Genomic DNA, 20,912 nt, shown 5'->3' with positions numbered 1-20,912 from the left:
ACTCCCCAGCATTTGCCCATTAAAATATCCCCAACAATTAAGCACATGCCTGCATTCCCAGCTCTTGGGAGGTGTGATAGGGAGATCAGGAGTCGCCGGGCGGTGGTGGCGCACGCCTTTAATCCCAGCACTCGGGAGGCAGAGGCAGGTGGATCTCTGTGAGTTCGAGACCAGCCTGGTCTACAAGAGCTAGTTCCAGGACAGGCTCCAAAACCACAGAGAAACCCTGTCTCGAAAAACCAAAAAAAAAAAAAAAAAAAAAAAAAAAAAAAAAAAAAAAAAAAAAAAAAAAAGGCCAGCCTAAGCTATATAGTAAAGCCCTGTCTCAGACAACAAAAATGACCTCAAGCAGACCCCATACTTCTCTTGTCATTGTTCTGACTAATCCCATTCAGGTCATCATGTTTTATTTTTCCAAATTTCAGTAACCGTTCCATTCCAGACAGAAACTGCCACGTCACATCCAGTTCAGAGCCGGCTCCCCTTACACTCAGCTCAGGCCTCCCCCATGCTTGTGAAGGAGAAGCCATCTTCGCCTTCCTCCTTCTTCTTCCTGATGTTCCATCTACAGAGTCAGAGCAGGCCAGAAGTCACAGAAAAACAACAAAAGTCCACTTTCACTGCCACGAACCTCATTTGCAAGCCGGTGCTGAAGAGCAGGCTTGTGCTCCCTAACGCAGGCAGCGTGGCTTTGATCCAAGAGGCCAGAAGCACTTTTGTGATGGCTGCAGCCCAGGCCCGCTGGCCCAGGAGGCTCACATCCCCTGGCCTCACCAAGCATGTTGGCCTCTTTCCGCTAGTCAAGCTGCTCCCACACCCCTATTCCTGGGTGGCGGGGTGGGGGTTGGGGTGGGGGCCGGAGAGACAAACAACAGAATCTGTATCCACACTCGCTCCCCAGGACTCCCACCTGGCCATGACTCTGGTGACCGAGGGCAGCTGAGCCCTAAGTCCCTGCTGCAGAGCAGGTCCCCGGCTGTGCAGGATAGGTTTCTGTGTCCACAACTCCCTCTCTTTCTCTGCCGGCCACTCCTGGGGTCTGCCCTTCGCCTTGAGTTAAGGACAGGGATCTCCATTGTGTCTCAGCCCCAGTGAAGGTCGAAGTAAAATAGACAGCCAGCTGCTCTGGTCTCTGCTAGGAAAAGTCAGATTTCCATGACCTCCCACTCATAGGAGGCTTGTCTAGACTGGTTCCTCAAGCACCAGATGAGCTGCACTTTCCAGTTACCCACTTTAAGCCCCACTCTGTACTGTGCAGGGGTCAGACAGCAAAACCAGCAACCGGCATGGTGACTGCCTATGGCTCCCTGCACTCAAGGAGATTCTTAAGATGTAGCATTAAAAAAAATAATAATAATCTATGCCAGGTGTCTATCCAACTCAGGCACGGGTGTCCTGAGAAATGAATCTACTAAACTTCTCTCCCTACTTGAGCTCTAAACAGTTTTGGAAATAAAATAGATCTGGAGAGGTGGCTCTGTGGTCAGGAGGAATTGCTGCTCTTCTACCTGGGTTTGATTTCAGGTCATCACGTGGTAGCTCACAACCATCCGCAACTCCAGTTCCAGGGGATTCGATGCCCTCTTCCGGCCTCCATAGGCACCAGGCTCACATGTGGTGCACAGACAGACACACAGCAAAACATCCATAAACCCAAGATTAAACTTCTAAAGGAAATAGTATGACAGGTGGCATCTGAGATTATGTATTTTTATGTCTGCTCATGTCCCACTGGCCTGACCTTAGTAACATGGTCACAGTTAACTACCAGGTCAGCTGGGAAGTGTGGCCATCAGTTAGAGGGACTTTCACTAAGCTAATACATACAGTTTCTACCACTATAGTCAAAAAAAGGTGACCACCAGCCACCACGACTCTATTCCCTGACACATGGGCGATGCGGGACAAGGACATGCAGAAAACTCAGAGAAGCCAGGAGCACCAAAAGAAAATGGAATCCTTCGTACCTGATTGTTCTTTCCAAATTACCCTCCAAGCAATTCCCCACCCTCTGTCCCTGCACAGGCTAGAGACAAGCTTCACACTTGCACAGGAGGAACTGTCCCTTATAAAGAAGAGGCCTTTCCCCTTGACAGATGCTGCTTCCTTTTTTTAAAATTAATTAATTAATTAATTTTTTTAAAAAGAAAACAAACTATCTTTTTCGACTATACATACCAATCCAAGTTCCCACTCCCTCCCCTCCTCCCATTCCCTCCACATACCCTCTCACCCCATCCCCATCCAATCTTCAGAGAGGCACATTGCTTTGGGGAAGATCCAAGGCCCCCGCTACTATATCTAGGCAGAGCAAGGTATCCATCCAAAGAGAATGGGTTCCCAAAAAAACAGCACATGCAGTAGGGATAAATCCTGGCCTCACTGCCAGTGGCCCCTCAGTCTGCCCCAGCCATGCACCTGTCAACCACATTCAGTGGGACTAGTTTGGTCCTATGCTTGTTGCTTCTCAGTCTGGCTGGAGTTGGTGAGCTCCCTTTAGCTCAGGTAAGCTGTTTCAGGGGGTGTCCCCATCATGGTCTTGACCTCTTTGCTCATATTCTCACTCCTCCCACTCTTCAACTGGACTTTGGGAGCTCAGTCCAGTGGTCCAATGTGGGTCTTTGCTTCAGCTGCTGGATGAAAGTTCTATGGTGATATTTAAGATATTTATCAGTCTGACTACAGGGCCGGGGTCATCCTTATGGATTCCTGGGAATTTCTCTAGAGCTAGGTTTTTTGCTAACCCCAGATGCTGCTTCCTTAATCCTCTCTGCTCTTTCCCACCATATAGGGCTAAGGTATTAGTCCCAAGTCACTGTGCCCAGGTCTGCAATGTTCTTGATACACCCCGTGTTCCCTTTGTGCAGCATCGTTTGATCAACTTCCTGCTGTCTTTGTCCCATTGGATGATAGTTTCTCCTGACTTTGTCCCATTTTTCCCCCTGAAAATAATATATAAGATGCTATACTTCTTAATAAGCTTACTTGGCATAAGACAGCTTATGCAAGACCTCCCAGTCAGTCCCAAATGTTTTGTCTTCTCTACCGTCTATCCTCTATCTTCTACCTCCTGGTCCTCTTTCTCAGGACCCTGCCACAGAAGAACACCTTGCTGGTCCAGGTCAATCCATAGCAGATTATCTTTCTTTCTAATGAAACTTCAGTATTTGCACACATGCAGACACATTAAAGTATTTCATGCAAGAATGTTAACAACATTAAACAGCTTAACTACGTTAAAAAAAAAAAAAAGGATTTGCTGCTGTTTTAAAATAGACAGCTACGTTCCCCCATTCCTTCCAGAGGATATATTGCAGTGCATTCTTCCCAATACTTTACAGTCCTTAGAAATGGGAGAGAGACACCTCCTAGTGGCCTGTGGGAGAATTACATGCATTTGTAAATCTGAGGCTTGAATTTTGAAGAGCTGAGGGTTTAACTCTAAAGAAGCTGGGTATTTTTAATGGGACAACGACATGTTTCATCCCTGCATGATGTAACCTTCTGATATCACCAGGCCCTAAAATTACCAGCCCAAGATTTCAGTGAGTGATAATATGTGGCTAGTGAGTCCCTGCTTCCAGTCAGATTCTGAGGCTTCGGCAGCAATACTTGGTGCTTTCTACAAGCTCGTTGTCATGCCGACTGGGAAGCTGCCCTGGGGGTTGTGGAAGAGAGGTAGGAAATAGATGATGCTGTGAGCATTTAAATAAGCACAGACCACAAAGCCAAATGCTGGTTAGTGCTGGGGAATGTCAGGAAGGAGGTGTGATGGTTACATGCCACCGTAACTCATCAGTGTTTAGGATCACCCAGGAGACACCCCACACCTCTGAGCATGTCTGTGAAAGTCTTTCCAGAAAGGTTTAACTAAAGGGTCAAGACTCACCCAGAGTATGGGCAGCACCCTACCCTGTGCTGAGGTCCTGGACCAAAGAAAAGGAGACCCACACAGAGCATGCTGCACACTGCACTCTACTTCCTGATGACGGGCACACAGGACCAAGTGTCCTGTATCCCTGGCATCACAGTCAGAACAGCCCTTCCTGCCTCTCATTCCCTACCCGGTCGTGATAGACTGTACCCTCAAACCGTAAGCTAAAATAAACTTGTTCTTCTTAAGGTACTTTTGTTAAAGCAACAAGAGCAGTACTGATATTCAGTGGAAGGTCAGCACTACACGGGAAATGTGGACAGCAGAGGCCTGGCTCATGGTGTTTCAGAGAAGAACCAGGACTCTCTTGGGAACTGGCTAGGGATCATCCATGCTACACTCTCATGGAGGATCTGGCTGCATTCTGCCCTTGTCCAGAAAATTTGAGAGAGAATAAATTTGGATTTTAGTTGGCCACATTGGGCACCAATTTATTTAAGGGAGGCAACTTGTCCCCGGCTGCTCAGCCCTGAAATAATTACGCAGAAACTAATATTACTTAAATCACTACTTGGACCATTAGCTCTAACTTCTTATTGGCTAACTTTTAAATATTAATTTATCCCATTTCTAGTAATCTGTGTATCTCCACATGGCCGTGGCTTACTTGGTAAAGTTGCAGTGTCTGTCTCGGGCGGGGCTACATGGCTTCTCCTTGACTCTGCCCTTCTTTCTCCCAGCATTCAGTTTAGTTTTCTCCACCTAACTGTGTTCTGTCCTGCTATAGGCTCGAGCCAGCTTTCTTTATTCATTAATGGTAATCACAGCATACAGAGGGAAATCCCACATCAGTTGGTCTGGTGAGGAAACTGTGCGACAGAACTCATGCAGGCTGTGAAATGGTAGTTGCTTATTGCTCTTAGATCCGTGTCTAGGGAGTACAGAAAAGTGGGAATATGCACTGGTGAGAAAAGGGTTTAAGGCTGAGACACACAGGACGTGGAGAGCAATCGTAGTTGATAAAGAGATGAATGTCATTAAAGAGAAACTTGACCCTCCCTCCATCCTGAGTCTGTCCCAGCTAGAGAATTGGAGGACTCCAGACATCCACCCTGGCCACACACATTTCCTCCACCCCATACACACCCATGTGGAAGAGGTTAGAGGTCTTGGCACTCTTTGCCCCAGGACACACTTCTGTGTAAAGTCCAGCTGGGGAAGCCAGCAGATGTGCTCCTTCCCCACACCCAGTGTACAGTTCTGCCCACTGTTCCACCTGCCTGATGAGGTGAGAGGACTCAGAGCCCACCATCCCTACAGTTTGCTCCTGCACCCCTCCTGTATCCCACATGTTCTCGCTGATGAGGAGAGAAGAAAGAGACCCCTTTACCCTGGTGCACACTAGTACGGTGTCAGGTGCATCTAGGCTGGTGAGTTGGAGGATGTGAGATTCCCTCTGCTTCTAGCACACCTCAATGGGGCAAGTCAGATGCTATACAACTTACCTGTCCCCAGTGCACATTCCTGGTGTTCCATGTACATCAGGGTCGTGAACTCAAAGGACCCATGACATCATCTCACCGTGCATGCACGCACACAAGCACACACACACACACACACACACCATAGTCTTGAGTGCACTCTGGCTTGTGAGGTCAGAGGCTGAATGGAGTATCTCCCTCCAACACACAGAAAAAGGTAGTGGTGGTTCCCCAACCCTTGGCCCAGGGTGGCCATGGTCGCCTCACCTACCACTTTGAACTTCAAGCAACATGAACTGAACCAGGATCTACCAAGCCAGGGAAACACCAAGTACCAAGCCACTCACTCACTGAGTGACCAGAAAGACTCAATCAGCAAACTAATGCACTGAGACAGGAAAGTCTCAACGCAGAAACACAAGCCACATGAGACGCAGCCAAGATGAGATGTCCACTGAAAACAGGTTTTTTTTTTCTAACCTCATGGTAATGCCCCTCAATAGAGTGACTTAGATGAAATTCCAGAGAAAGAATTCAAAAGAACTGATACAAACATGCTCAAAGAATTCAAAAAGGATGTGAATAAACTTGTGGATGATTTGAAAGTGATATTAATAGTCTCCTGAAGGGAATCCAGGGAACGCAAACAGCTGAATTAAATAAGAGAATCAATTCAGTCTGTGAAAATAGAACTCAACAGAGACAGAAATACTGGAGAAAAACCAAACCGAAATGAAACTGGGAAGGAGATTCTGTAAGTCAAATAAGCACCTCAGTGGAGAACCTCGGGGCAGAATATCAAGGCCTGCGAACAGCTACAGGAACTGGATTGTGCAGTCAAACGCAATGGCGAATATTTTAATGTGTAGATGGAATATGTAAGATCTTTGCAACATTATGAAAAGGCCATGTCTGCACATTTTAGGCAAAGGAGAAAAATTTGATGGTAAAGTCAATAAACTCATAGAAGAAAATTCTCCAAATATGTGGAAAGAAATGTTCGTCTAGGTACAAGAAAACCAAATGGACAGAGCTAGAAAAAGAATCCCCCGTGTAATGTTACAGTTTATAAAAGAAAAAAAAAGACCTAACAAAGGAAACGTATTAAAGTGACAGGAGGGGGCGAGTCGGATACATAGGCAGGCCCACGAAAATCAAAGCAAATTTTCCAGTGGAAACTCTAAAAACAGGTAGGACTAAGAAGAGTTGAACTTTAGTTCACGCATGGTGTCTTGGCAGTGCAGCTCAGGCACAGGTTCGGCAACTGCACATACCTCCGGCTCAGCACCACCACGATGCCCAACAAGAAGGTTAGGGTCAATGGAAGAGCAAAGGGGGCGCCCAAGCGACACTCAGCGGGGCTGTCAGCCAAGCCTGCCCGTGCCAACATGGACATGAAGCCAAAAAAGGTCATGGGAAAGGATAAATAAATCATCAGACGAAAAAGTAGAAACGAAAGGGAAGAGATGAGGAAAGGACAGTCTGAAGTGGCTAACCAGCAAACTACAGAACTTGTGACTGTCTCGGGGGTCACCACAACAGTCCGTAGAGGGGGCTAGTTTTATAGTCTACAACACAAAGCCTACTAAATGGTAATTTGGAGCCTCGGTCGTACATTTGTGTTTGAAATATTTTAAATCATATCTAGTCTCGTGTTTCCAGCCCAACTGTTTTCCTAAAAAAACACTTCTCGGGCCAGGTGGTGGTGGCGCATGCCTTTAAACCCAGCACTTGGGTAATAACCCTGAATACTGAATAGACTCCACTTCTTCACTCAAAAGATACAAACTAGCAGATCAGATCAGAAAACAGAATCCCTGGGTTGGAAAGATGGCTCACTGGGTAAAGACTTACTGCCAAGCCTGGTGATATGAGTTCAACTCCCAAGCTCCCACGGGGAAGGAAAAAAATTGACTCCCACAAGTTGCCCTCTGACCTCCATGCATGCACCATGGTGTACGCATACACGTACACACACACACAATAAATCAAGAAATAAAATTTGAAAGGAAAACAGAATCCTTATGATTCCTGCCTTAAAGAAAAGCATCAAAGATAGACCCAGAAGAGTGGCTAGCATAGTGCCTGAAGGTGCTATGCAAACCTCTGGAGGAGACAATTCATCGGCATTCTTACCTCGCTCTGCTCCATGCATGCTGAAACACTGATCTTCCACACAGTGGGACAATAGCAGTGGCATGTCTGTTTCAGAGAAAACAAACCACTTTCTGACTGGATGTGAAGTCCACCTCATACGTGGGAACCCATGCCTGATAAGGCAAACCAACTCAAAGCTCTATAGCTACACCACCCTGGATTGCCTCCCAGAACCTGAAGGTAAGACCCTAGTGCTGGAGACACCGTACGCGTTGGACACAGGACTTAGAGGGACAAAGCTAGAACTGCACCCCACACCTTCTTCCTGAGGATTAGCTGTCAGAGTATCGGAAGGTGCTGTCCACAATACCAAGGAGAAAAGTAATTGATAGTCCTATCCAGCTGCACAATCTATGAGCCACAATAATGTCCTGCCAGGAAAGATGTCCCCAACAGTGTGACAGCAGCACCTTTGTCTCAGGGATACCCAATAGGTGTCTAATAGGACTAGACATTAATTCCACTCCACAGGAGGGAGTTCATGTCTGGCCCTGCAAGCCTAGCCAACAAGCCGTGGCTAGAAAAGTCATGGACCCTGGAGGAGAACCTTCTACTGTTGCTTTCCTAAACCAATGCGGTTTCTAACTATATTCTAATTATTCCCACAGATAAATGTAGCTGTCACCTCTTATCAAAGAAGCCTTGAGGACATTTTATTAGAATTTAAATGAAACAAAGAAGACAAGCAAGCTACCTGACTCAACAGCCACCCGAAGGAGAACAGGGCGGATAAGGGGAAAGGCCCTTTGAGTCAGCATGAACGTCTGACACAAGACAGTCGGGCAGTCGTATGGTAGGGACGGAAGCAGTAGAAAAGGAGACATGAAGTTGGAAACATTGGGGAAATCCAAGGGTTAGGGAAAGCAGAAGTCAGGTGAAAATAGAAAAGAAAAAGTTACACCTTTCTGAGTCTCCAGGCAAGACAGCAGACTCACAAAGCAGCGTGCCTGAGCTCTACTGGGAATTTAAGAAAGAAAAGGTACATTATCTTGTTACAGGAAAATTATTCTGCCCATCTCTTTAGCATGGCTTAAGGTGAGCCCACTTTTCTAGGAGTGGTGTAGTGGCATTTCACTTGTATTTTAATAAATAAAACTTGCCTGAGGATCAGAAAAGTAACACAGCCACACTGGCCAGCCTTACAGACCAGGCAGCAATAACACACACCTTTAATCTCAGTAGCCACACTAGCTTGCCATAGGCGGTAATGGTGCATACCTATAATCCCACTGGTGCATGTCTTTAATCCCAGTGGTACACGCCCAGTCCTCGAGAGGATTATTAAACGGGAGAAGACAGTCTCATTCTGAGATTCCTAGAGGCAGGATCACCATTTTGGACTGAGATCGAGGTAAGAGCCAGTGACTGGCTGCTTTGCTTTTTGGATCTTCAGGTTGAACCCCAATATCTCTCTCTGAGTTTTTATTAATCATGCTTCAAAATGGCTCCTTGGCCAGGTGACTGACCTGACTTAAGCGGAACGTTAGGTCTCCACCCAGGCCAAAGAGTCGATTCTTTTGACCAGAGTTCTTTTTTATTTCCTTAACGGGCTGTTATTGCTTCTCTGGCATTCCCCCTAAAATCAGGAACCAGACCAGACACCAGAACCCCCAAACACCAAAGAAACATCTTTTTGCAGCAGACAGACCACTAACAAAGCTCTACAGCTGGTCAAAAGCCTCCTCCAACAAGACCATTCCTCCTAGTCATTCCCTAACAGTTCCACCAGCTGGGGATCAAGTATTCAAATGTATGAGCCTATGAGCCCAGGGACCATTCTCATTCAAACCATCACATACTGCTCCCTGGACCCCATAGGCTTGTAGCCAAATCATAATACAAAATGCTTTCAGTTCAGTTTCAGAAATCCTCATAAACCGGGGTGGTGGTAGCACATGCCTTTAATCCCAGCACTCGGGAGGCAGAGGCAGGTGGATCTCTGTGAGTTTGAAGCCAACCTGGTCTACAAAGTGAGTTTCAGAACAGCCAGGAAACCCTGACTCGAAAACAAAACAAATAAAACCAAAAGTCCCCATAGGCTTTCAGTCTCGACATTGTTTTAAAGTTCAAAATCTCTTCTGAGATTCAAGGTAAACTCTTAACTGTAACACCCTGTAAATTACATACTTCCGACACACAACATTCATACATTGCTGTTCTGAAAGGGAGCAATGAGGGCATAGTGAGGAAACACTGAACCAAGGCAAGATCAAAACCCTGGAGGGCAGCTCCAAACCCTGCCGCTCTGTCAGCTGTCAGAGATGGCTCCACCCTTCCTGCTCCCTTCAACATGATCCTCTCGTGCTCTCCTCACACACACGCATGCACACACTCACACCCACACACTCACACCCACACACTCACACCCACACACTCACACGCACCCCCCCACATACACAGAGACTCATATACACAAATAGATAAATATAAAAAAGAAAGAAAAATGAGATAAAAATGACAGGAAGTAGCGAGTTTCTCTCAATAGCATACTTAGATGCAAATGGTTCAGCTCATTAATAAAGAGGCACAGATTGCCTGCACATATTGAAAAAGAAAACTGGATCCAACTTTCTGTTTTCACCAAGAAACACACCTTCCTTGCATAGACACCCAGGGGCTAAGAGTCAAACACGTAAAACCATCTATCAAGCAAATAGAAACCAAAAAAAAAAAAAAAAAGAACAAACTGATGTAGCTATTCTGATATCTGCTAAAGTGGATTTCAAAAGAAGGCCACTGCATTATCCATAAAGGGAGCAATTCATCAAGAAAATAGATACAGGGACAAGGGTGATAAGGTGTGGGGATAGCCCACGGTCATATTAGTGACAGCCAGCAGAGGGAGTGCTAGACTAGAATTATCCTGAAGAATTTGATGCGCAGCCAACGCTAGACTCAAAACCAGTGACTTCAATGGGCAATCAAGAGTGAGAACCAAGGCTGGAAAAAATGAACTAAAAGCACACCGGAAACTTGTTAAAAGCGCTCACTCCATCCCAACATAGGAAGGGTTGGGTGCTGGTGTGGAAGGTAGATGGTGGGAAGCGCTCCAGCTCTCTCGGCGTCCTTCTGTCCCTAGTCTCAGCCACTGCTGCAGGTGCAGGCTTTTGCACCCAGCAGCCTTATACCCGGGCTTTAGACTCCCATTCTCTATCTGTGACTTTAGTTAGGATGCCAAGGACCCGGCACAGCACGCATGCGCATGCATACGCAGCCAGAAGCCCAACCTTGTCGTATCCGGAAGGGCAGCCCACAGTGCCTTCTCCATGGCTACCAGCAGCACGTCCCAGCGCTACGCACTCTGTTGTCTCCTCAGGAAAGCTACCCTTCGTAACACTTCCATACACCTTTGCCTCCAGCTCTGCATTCACAGGGTAAGGCAAAGCGAGGCAAAAATGAGACAAAACTGGTCATAAATCAATACATTTTGACCCTGTTTTGATGTTGTGATAGTGATCGTTAGCAACCTGACAGAATCTAGAACCACCTTGGAGATGGGCCTCTGGGCATGTTTGTGGGGCATTACCTTGTGTAACTGAGGGCAGTGGCCTTCCCTGACTGGTCCAGACACTACAAGTGGAAAAAGAAGTTGCTCATCCATTGCTTCTGGCTCTTCACTAGAAATGCCATGTGACCAGCTGTTTTCAGCTCCTGTCGGGGTGACTTCCTGGCAATGGTAACGGGACTGTGAGCCAAAATCAATTCTTTCTCCCTTCAGCGCTAGGGGGTTTGGGGCTTTTTCAGTTTGGCTTGGGTTTTTTATTTGTTTGTTTTGGTTTAGTTTTGGTTCGTTTTTTGGGTTTTTAAGACAGGGTTTCTCTGTGTAGTCCTAGTTCTGGCTGTCCTGGAATTCACTCTGTAGACCAGGTTGACCTCGAACTCACAGAGAACTCACTTGCTACTACCTCCTGAGTGCTTGGATTAAAGGTGTGCACCACTATTGCCTGGCTGGGTTTCTGTTTTTGACAAGGTCTTGTTATGTCGCTCTGGCTGGTCTAGTACTCATTGTACAGACCAGGCTGGCCTGGAACTCAGAGTCACCTGTCTCTGTCTCCCAAGTCCTGGAATTAAAGACATGTACCACCATGCCTGGTCCTTAATTTGTTTTTGCCTGGGTGTTTGATCACAGCAACAGACACGAAACAAAAGCAGATGGTGTGGTGGCCTAAGCAGGAATAGTCTCCATAGGCTCGTGGATTTAGGTGCTTGGTCATTAGGGAGTGAAGGTACTTGACAGGGATTAGGAGGTGTGGCCTTGTTGGAGTAGGTGTGGCCTTGTTGGAGGAAGTGCGTCACTGGGGATGGGCTTTGAGATTCCAGGGGCCCAAGGCAAGCCCAGTGGTTCTCTCTTCCTGTTGCCTTAGGATCCCGATGTAGCACGCTCAGCTCCCGTGTCTGCCTGTGTGTCATAATGCTTCCCTCCATAACAATGATGAACTAAACCTTAGAAATTGTAAGCCAGCCCCAATTAAATGCTTTCTTTTAAAAGAGTTGCAATGATCATGGTGTTTCCTCACAGCAATAAGGCACTTAGACAGATGAGGACATGGAACTGTATCGTCCTGTCCCTTACCGTATCGTCCTGTCCTTTACTGTAGTGTCCTGTCCCTTACCATATTGTCCTATCCCTTACTGTATTGTTCTGTCCCTTACCATATTGTCCTGTCCCTTACTGTATTGTCCTGTCCCTTAGTGATCTCTGATCATTAGCTGATCACTAAGCCATCTGAGCAGAAATAAAAATAGAAGTCAAAAATGACATAAATCTGATGATATCAAATATTCAGCTTTTGAAAAAATTATAAAATTCATGTGAAAGAGGAAAATATGCTACTAAGAAATAAAGTATTTGATAAAAATGGGTTTAAAGGAGATAGTTGACCTACCAGAGCAAGACCCTTAATCAGATATTATACATATAGGAAAACATGTCTGAAAAATTAAAGCAAAATACAGAGGCAGCGTCTAACCATCTAGAGAATATGAATATAGAGATAGAAATTATAAACAAGAACCAAATACTAGTTTTAAAGCTGTAAAGTGTGGTGCTGGAGAGATGGCTCAGTTGTTAAGAGCACTAGCTCCTCTTCCAGTGGACCAAAGTTCATTTCTCAGCACCCACATGACCACTTAAAACTGTCTGTAACTCCAGTTCCAGGAGACCCAGCTTCCTCTTCTGGCCCCCAAGGGCACCAGGCACACAAGTGTGTACAGATATGGATGCAGGTAAGGCACTCATACACACAAAATAAAAATTTAAATTAAAACTGAAAAGTATAATGACTTCTCATAAATTTAACTGAAATTTAAAATTGATTCCATGAAAGGAATCTAAAACGATGCCAATAGGAAAAGAAGAAACCAAAATATCTCTGTTTGCAGATGGCAGGACATTTTATATAAGAGTTTCCCAAAATTCCGCTGGGAAGTACTTCCAACTAATCAACAATTTCAGCAAAAGGTCGGGCTATGCCATCTTACAAAAATCAATACACCACCAACAAACACACTGGGAATGAGATAATGGGTATACACCCATTCACGATACCCTCAAAGAAAATAAAATAGCTAGGAATAAGCCAATCAGAGGAGGTGAAATACCTCTAAAATGAAAACTTTACATCCATGAAGAGAAAAATTGAGGAAAGACACTAGAAAATGGAAAGACTTTTAATGGTCACGATTGATGATGAAATTAATATTAGGAAATGACTGGTCTATCAAAAGCAGTTTAGATTCAATGCAATCCCAATCATACTCACGACATTTTTCATAGAAACAGAAGGAAAAAAATCCTAAAATTCATATGAAACCATAAAAGACCAAGGATGTCCAAAATAATCCTGGGGGTGGGGCAAAGAAAGAAAACAGTGCTGGAGGAATTGGTGTTCCAGATCTGAAGCTGTATTGCTGAAATATAATAACAAAAACAATATGGTACTAGCACAAAAACAGATACATAGGCTAATGGAACTAAACCAAGACCCAAGCTTTGTAGAGGGCACAAGGCACAAGGTCCTTGTGCTCACAGACAAGCACTAGGGAAACCAGACATGTTATACACACGGGATGTCTCCTTAGTGGAGGGGCAGATGTACACCTCTTTTCCATTCAGAAGGCAGGGAGTGGATGTAGTTAGCAGCTATGTGTATGTAGTTAATACTATAGAATAATGGTCTCTATGTAATGAGGACCTGCATCCTCCAGACTGTTATTTTTGCCCCAGACTTTTCCTCCCTAGAACTTTATCTTGAGCATTGTTTCTCAATCAATAAAACCCGTCTGTCTTAGTCGGGGTTTCTATTGCTGCGATGAAATACCATGATGAAAGCCAGCTGGAGAGGAAAGGGTTTATCTGGCTCACACTTCCACATTGCTGTTTGTCACTGAAGGAAGCCAGCACAGGAACTCAAACAGGGCAGGATCCTGCAGACAGAAACTGGCACAGAGGCCCTGGCTTGCTCAGCCTGCTTTCTTATAGAACCCAGAACCACCAGCCCAGGGATGGCACCAACTACCGTGGGCTGAACCCTCCGCATTGATTACTAATTGATAAAATGCCTTACAGCTGGATCTCAAAGAAGCATTTCCTCAACTGAGTCTCCTTTGTCTCTGAAGACTCTAGCTTGTGTGCATTTGACACACAAAACCAGCCAGTTCACCATCCCTAGGGGAGATGGCACACATACTTTGTAGCATGGTGACCTCCACGGTGACCTAGACTACACCAGATTGTCTCCTAGACCCTTGAGCTATAGAACCCATTCTTTTGGAAGAGGTCACGTGGACTTTGCAGAGTTTCAAATGTAGTCACACCTTAAGTTTTATTGCGATAATTGTCACCAGGAGACTTTTTCCCAAAGTTCCACTACACTTGTATATGGATAATTAAGTCATATTGAACCTGATTCTTACCTCACATGGATCATTGCTCTTCCAGCCCTGGTGTTTGCAGAGATAAGCCCCCCCCCCCCAAATATGAGCACAAGTAACTACAGTCATCTGGTATTTGACAACGATGCCAGAAACATCACTGGAAGAAAAAATAGCAGTCTTGAAGATTGGTCCATATATATGTGGGTAAAAACTCTTCAGCTGTAAAATAAACAAACAAAACCAAAATCATAAAATATGCAAGTAAATCTAAATAATTATAAAATATTATATTGAGTGGGATGACCCAGACTCATAAAGACAAATGTCACATGTTCTCTCTGTAGTTCTCAGCTCCAAATCATCAGGGCTGAGTCCATACCCTGGAGTAACTGCAGAAACCAGAAGCAGTGTGAAAAGGAACCATGGGGGCAGAGGGTAGGAGTGCCAGAGAGAGGAAAAGTGGGATCTAGGGGAAATGAAGAGGAAAGTATTAGTTAATTTTCTATTGTTGTAATAAAATACCGTGACAAAGGAGGGCTTTTCTGGGTTTGTGGCTCCAGAGGAGTAAGATTCCACCACCATTATGGTGGGGAAGCAGGGTCGTAGGCAGACATGATGGCTGGAGCAACAAGCTGAGTCCTGCCATCTGGAACCATAAACATGAAAACCACAGAGGAGGGTTCCATGATCCCTTTCCTCTAGTCTCCTCCACGGCTGCAAAGCCAGCCCCTCATGGACAGCACTGCCACACTCAGCTGCTAGCTTGGGACAATCTGTGACTCCCTGAACCACAGTGGCAACCACTTTTGTTTTCAGTGACTTTAGAGGAACAGAAAATACCTTGGGCTCTTTTTCACTCGATGGACACTTAATTGGGTGAACTTCTGTCCCTGAGGGCACTGCCCCCTTCCTCCCAAGGCAATTCAGGCCTCATCTTACTGGCATTAATCTCCTTAACAATTACACAAACATAAAACAGAAAGAGCTAACTGAAAATGGTGTGTTTACACTCTCAAGGCCCACCTCCAGAGACACACCTCCTTCCACAATGCCACACTTCCTCCCACAATGCCACACCTCCTAAACCTCCCCCAAACAGTGCCACCAACAGGGAACCAAATGTTCACATACACGAGCCGCTGGGAGACATTCTCATTCAAATCATCACAAGGAAAATGAGGGGAGAGATAATGGAGGTCAATATAGAAAGAGAAGAAAGGAGAGGTACATAAACTAGGGATGTTTGAGCTATAAAGAATAGTATTCTTTTTTATTTCCTAAAATACCAAAACTCCAGTACTAAGCATGAGAAACTTCTTTTCAAATTGTTGGTCAGGGGAGCCCAAGAGACTCCCCAAACAACATAGGCTGCTGCTGTGGCCCTTGGCTGCCCACAGGAAGCAGAAGGGAAGTCCCTGTTGCTGCAGACACCATTCACTTTGGACACAGGCAGGACTCAGAGGATTCAAACTGCATCTGACCTGAAAGCCTCTTCCCTAAGGACTAGCTTTCACAGTAACAGACAGGGCTATGCGAGCTGCCAAGGAAAGGGAGCAATCAATAGTCCTCCCCAGCTGTGACACCTAGGAACCGCAATGACCAGTATGACAAGATATCTCTAACAGTACAACAATGGCCATGTAATCAACATGGCAGTAACCAACAGCTGTCTGGTTGTTCTTAAGGCTTGCTCAATGGGAGTGAAACCATGCCTGCTACTGGAAACCCAGCCAGCTACCCAGGCCTAATAAGGACATGGGTCTTATAGGAGAACTTTCTTTTTTTTTTTTTTTTTTTTTTTTTTTTTTGGTTTTTTCGAGACAGGGTTTCTCTGTGGCTTTGGAGCCTGTCCTGGAAGGAGAACTTTCTTAAACCAGTCTGATTCCTAACTAAATTCTAAATACTTCTTCTTAGACTACAGATACGTGTAGCCCTCAGCCCCCATCAAAGAACTCTCTCTTTCCAGGAGATGCAGATCATTACAGAAAGCTGCAACTGGTCAATCTGCAGAAGACAGCAAATCATGCCGTGACCAGCTCCAGTTGATACATTTGCATTGCAATCATAACACCTAAGACTTAGGGAGCATAAAGGAAGATTGTAAGAGCTCAAAGACCGGGAAGTCTGCTGTGAGTTGTGTCTCCAAGAAATGGCAGGGCAACTACACCCATCTGACTGCCTAGCCAAGACCTACACAAGTACAATGCCAACAAACATGCTAACACAGAAGGAGGAAATACTATGAGGCTCCACTCCTAGGCAAAGAACTTCTGGAAACCAATGGCTATTGGGAAAGGAAGAATTAGTCTTACCCAATATCAGCTCCCTGGTTTGCTATCCACTACCAAGGGGTCATCCCTGGTCCACATTAAATGAATTTAGCAGAATTTGTGTGTGCACATGTGTGCGTGCGTGTGTGTGCATGTGTGTGTGTATTGTGTGTGTAACAATAATAATTAAAGAAAAAGAGGCCATGGATTTGAGAAAGAACATGGGGCAGGGACCGAGGAGGAGCTGCAGGAAGAAGAGTGTTGGGTCCAGGGTGGGGGGTTGCGCAAAGATGGGGACAGACCACCAAAGTCTAACAAACCAGAAGCAAACTTTTCCAGAAACCAGATTCCAGAAAAAAATAAAATAAATAAAATAAAAAATCTCCATGGGGCACAAAAAGCTTATCAGCTAGCTGAGATCACAGCTAGAGATGGATTTTGTAAGGCTGTGGCAAAGGTGATTTCTGAACCCACCTTTTTATAGTAGGGGCACCAAGCATTAGGTCTGAACAAAGGAATTTTTACCATCTCGGGGCAAAACTCAGATACAGATTGCCTTACTTTACAATCTCCATTAACAGAGTTTCTCAGTTTAACTAGTGTTTCCACTTAGTCTATTGTCTTCCCTGGCACTTCCCGGTGGTGTTCACTGAAGCCCTGTGCTCTCCCCTTCGATGCTGCCAGTTTCCCATAGCAGGGACATGTGTAACCCAGAGGTCATACATAGATCTATCTCCTAAAAGGTAACTCAGCTCATATCTTAATCAAGGATGGCCCGGGTGTTAGGCTCTCAGTTTGCAGAGAGATGCTTTGGCCTTGTAAATAGAGCTATGGGTTGTAAAGCGGAGTAGCCCACTGTTAACAGTTAATCCTTAAGCTATTGAGAAAGATATCGACAGTCTGCTCTCATTCTCCTAGGCTTATAACTTTGTATTTCTGTATTTCTATATTCTTATTTCTGGAATCTACATTTTTATATTCTTATCCTTGGATCCTTCAACGAGGTGGATAAATAATGTAACTTTAATTAATTTTTTTTATTCTTTTTTAATTAAAATTTCCAACTGCTCCCCGTTTCCCATTTCCCTCCCCTCCTCCCACATATTGCCCCCTCCCCCCGCTCCCCTCCCCCTATCCCCCCTCCACTTCTCCTCCCCCTAGTCCACTCCCCCTCCCTCTCGATACTGAAGAGCAGTCCAAATTCCCTGCTCTACAGGAAGACCAAGGTCCTCCCACTTCTATCTAGGTCCAGGAAGGTGAGCATCCAAACAGGCTACGCTCCCACAAAGCCAGTTCATGTATTAGGATCGAAACCTAGTGCCATTGTCCTTGGCTTCTCATCAGCCTTCATTGTCCGCCTTGTTCAGAGAGTCCAGTTTCAACCCATGCTTATTCAGTCCCAGTCCAGCTGGCCTTGGAGAGCTCCCAATAGATCAGTTCCACTGTCACAGTGGGTGGGTGCACGCCTCGTGGTCCTGATTTCCTTGCTCATGTTCTCCCTCCTTCTGCTCCTCATTTGGACCTTAAGAGCTCAGACGGTTGCTCCAAATTGGGTCTCTGTCTCTCTCTCGATCCACCTTTGGGTTTCAGAAGACTATAAAAGAATTAGAGGCCTTAGAGAGAGTTGACTGAGATTCCTCAATCAGAGAAATAGAGGGAAACACTAAGAAAGATGTAACTGTGTGCGACCATCAAGTGTACAAACACTTATTAGAGATAATGAAGAAGAAAGAAAGAGAAATGGAAAAATATTTGAGGAACTAGACATGTAAAGTATAAAAGTTTGATCTTTAAAAAACTAATATGTAAGTCCAAGAAACTCAATGAATTCCAGTTAGCATAAGCTAAAGGAGATGCACACTTAAACACATTATTAATCAAACTATTTGAAGATGATAAGATAATTAGAAGTCAAGAATGAAATGAACTGTCACATTCAAGAGATCTTGAACTAGACTAAAATCTAACTTCTTGTCATTTTACTGGATTGACATATGCAAAAATCTATTCTCTCTCTCTTTTTTTTTCTCTCTCTCTCTCTCGTTTTTTTTAAACAGGATCTTACTATATAGCCCAGACTGGACTGGAACTCAGCTATGTAGACCAAGCTGCCCTCAAACTTATAGAAACCCATCTTTCTCTGTCTCCTGCGTGTTGGGATTAAAGGCGTGTGCCACCATACCCAGCTGAGCTGTTTATTAAGCAGCACAGAAGAACATGGCATGGGAAAGGAGTGAAGGATTCATTGCCATAAATCTTTAACCAAGTTTTACAGTGTAAGAAATAACTTTATTGACCCCCCCCAACTGACTCCAAATAATAAACAACATTGCAGACAGGTATTTTCAAGCTATATCAGTTACCAAGCTATTTCCACACATTGCTTGCAAGATTTAGAGCGGATAGTTGTCATATAAGGTTTCTTCCAAGATGTTGATTACTTTCAGCAAATGGTTACACAACACACACACACCACTCTTGATCAGAGTGTGGAAGAGATCATAATTTAATATTAGAGTTATACACTAACTTGGGCTGTAAAAGCTGACTGCATGGGAAATCAAAGGTCAGTTACACTGCTCTCTTAACAGCAGGTTACACTTAGAGGACACGGCAGGGCAGGGGTTAATTCCATAGTCTCAGATGATCTCAAGGGGTATTAATAACTTCACTGTGAGGTCTGGCGAAAGTTCAGTCTTTCTTAATAAAAGAGATATTTTCATAAAATTGTACTACTACATGACAGAACCCATCTGTAAGCTCAACTTTGAGGGATGGAGACAGGCGGATCCAGGTGCTTGCTGGCTGACCAGCCTAGCAAAATGATGAGCTCCAAGCTCAGTGAGAAACACTGTCTGAAAAAAGAAGGTGGAGGGAGACTGAGAAAAACACCTAAGGTCAGCCTGAGATTCTACCTCCTAATGCATATGAATGTACATGCAACACACATACACATTTGCACACACACGCATGTGCACACACACAACTTGCTAGACTAGAATCTACAGAAATTTGTTATAAAGAATAGGTGCTGTCCAGAAAAATATTTTCTGAACAGAACACCAATAACATAGGCACTGAGAACAACAATTAATAAATGGAGCCTCATGAAACTGAAAAGCTTCTGCATGGTAAAGGGCACTGTCATTTGGACAAAGCAGCAGGCTACAGAATGGGAAAATAGTCTTACCAACTACACATCCAACAGCAGTTAATATTCAAAATATATAAAGAACTCAAAAAAACTGGACATCAAAAAAACAAACAAATAACTCATTTAAAAATGGGTACAGACCAAAGCAGAATTCTTAAAAGAGGGAACTCAAATGGTTTAGAAGCACTTAAATGTTCAGCATCCTTAGTCATCAGAGAATTGAAGATCAAAACTACTTTGAGATTTCATCTTACATCATTCAGGATGGCCAAGACCAATAAAACTATTGACAGCTCATGCTATCAAGGATGTGGAGGCAGGGAACACTCATTCACTGCTGGTGGGAGTGCAAACTTTTACAGACACTTTGGAAATCAATGTGGTGGTTCTTCAGAAATATGGAAATCGATCTACCTCAAGATCCAACTCTACAACTCTTGTACATATACCCAAAGGTCACTTCGTTCTACCGCAGAGACACTTGGTGAGCCATCTTCATTGTTGCTCTATTCACAATAGCCAGAAACTGGAAACAATCTAGATGTCTGTCAACATATGAAGAGATAAAGAAAAACATGGTACATTCACACAACAGAGTATTACTCAGCTGTTAAAAGATGAAATCATCAAAGTTGCTGGTAGATGGGTGGAACTAAAAACATCATCCTAAGTGAGGTATCCTGGAACCAGAAAGACAAATATTGTACTCACTTATATGTGGATGTTAGCTGTTAGGTCATTGATAAGCAATCCATATAATCACAGAGGTTAGGTAGAAAGTAAGGAACGAGGTGGGAGAAAGGGGTCTCCCCAGGAAGGGGAAATAGAAAAGGAAGTTATGGATGGATGAGGGGTGTTCGGTCTGGTCCAACGTATTTGTCCACGCTTGGGGAAGGGGGAAAAGTGAGGATTGAGAAAGAAATAGACAAGAGACAACAGATAGAGCCAGGAGGGCATCCAGTGAATACTATATTACATGATGTTTATTTCCCATAGCCTTTTATGTACCCCAATCCAAAAAGGAGGAGAAGGCAAAAGATTCTTTACCAAGACACAAAGAACAAACAAAGAAATTACCTTCTTAATACCCAAAAAATGAC

The sequence above is a fragment of the Chionomys nivalis genome, chromosome 9 (assembly GCF_950005125.1).
Source record: "Chionomys nivalis chromosome 9, mChiNiv1.1, whole genome shotgun sequence".
In the NCBI taxonomy this organism is placed as follows: domain Eukaryota; kingdom Metazoa; phylum Chordata; class Mammalia; order Rodentia; family Cricetidae; genus Chionomys; species Chionomys nivalis.
This window is presented reverse-complemented; position numbering follows the sequence as displayed.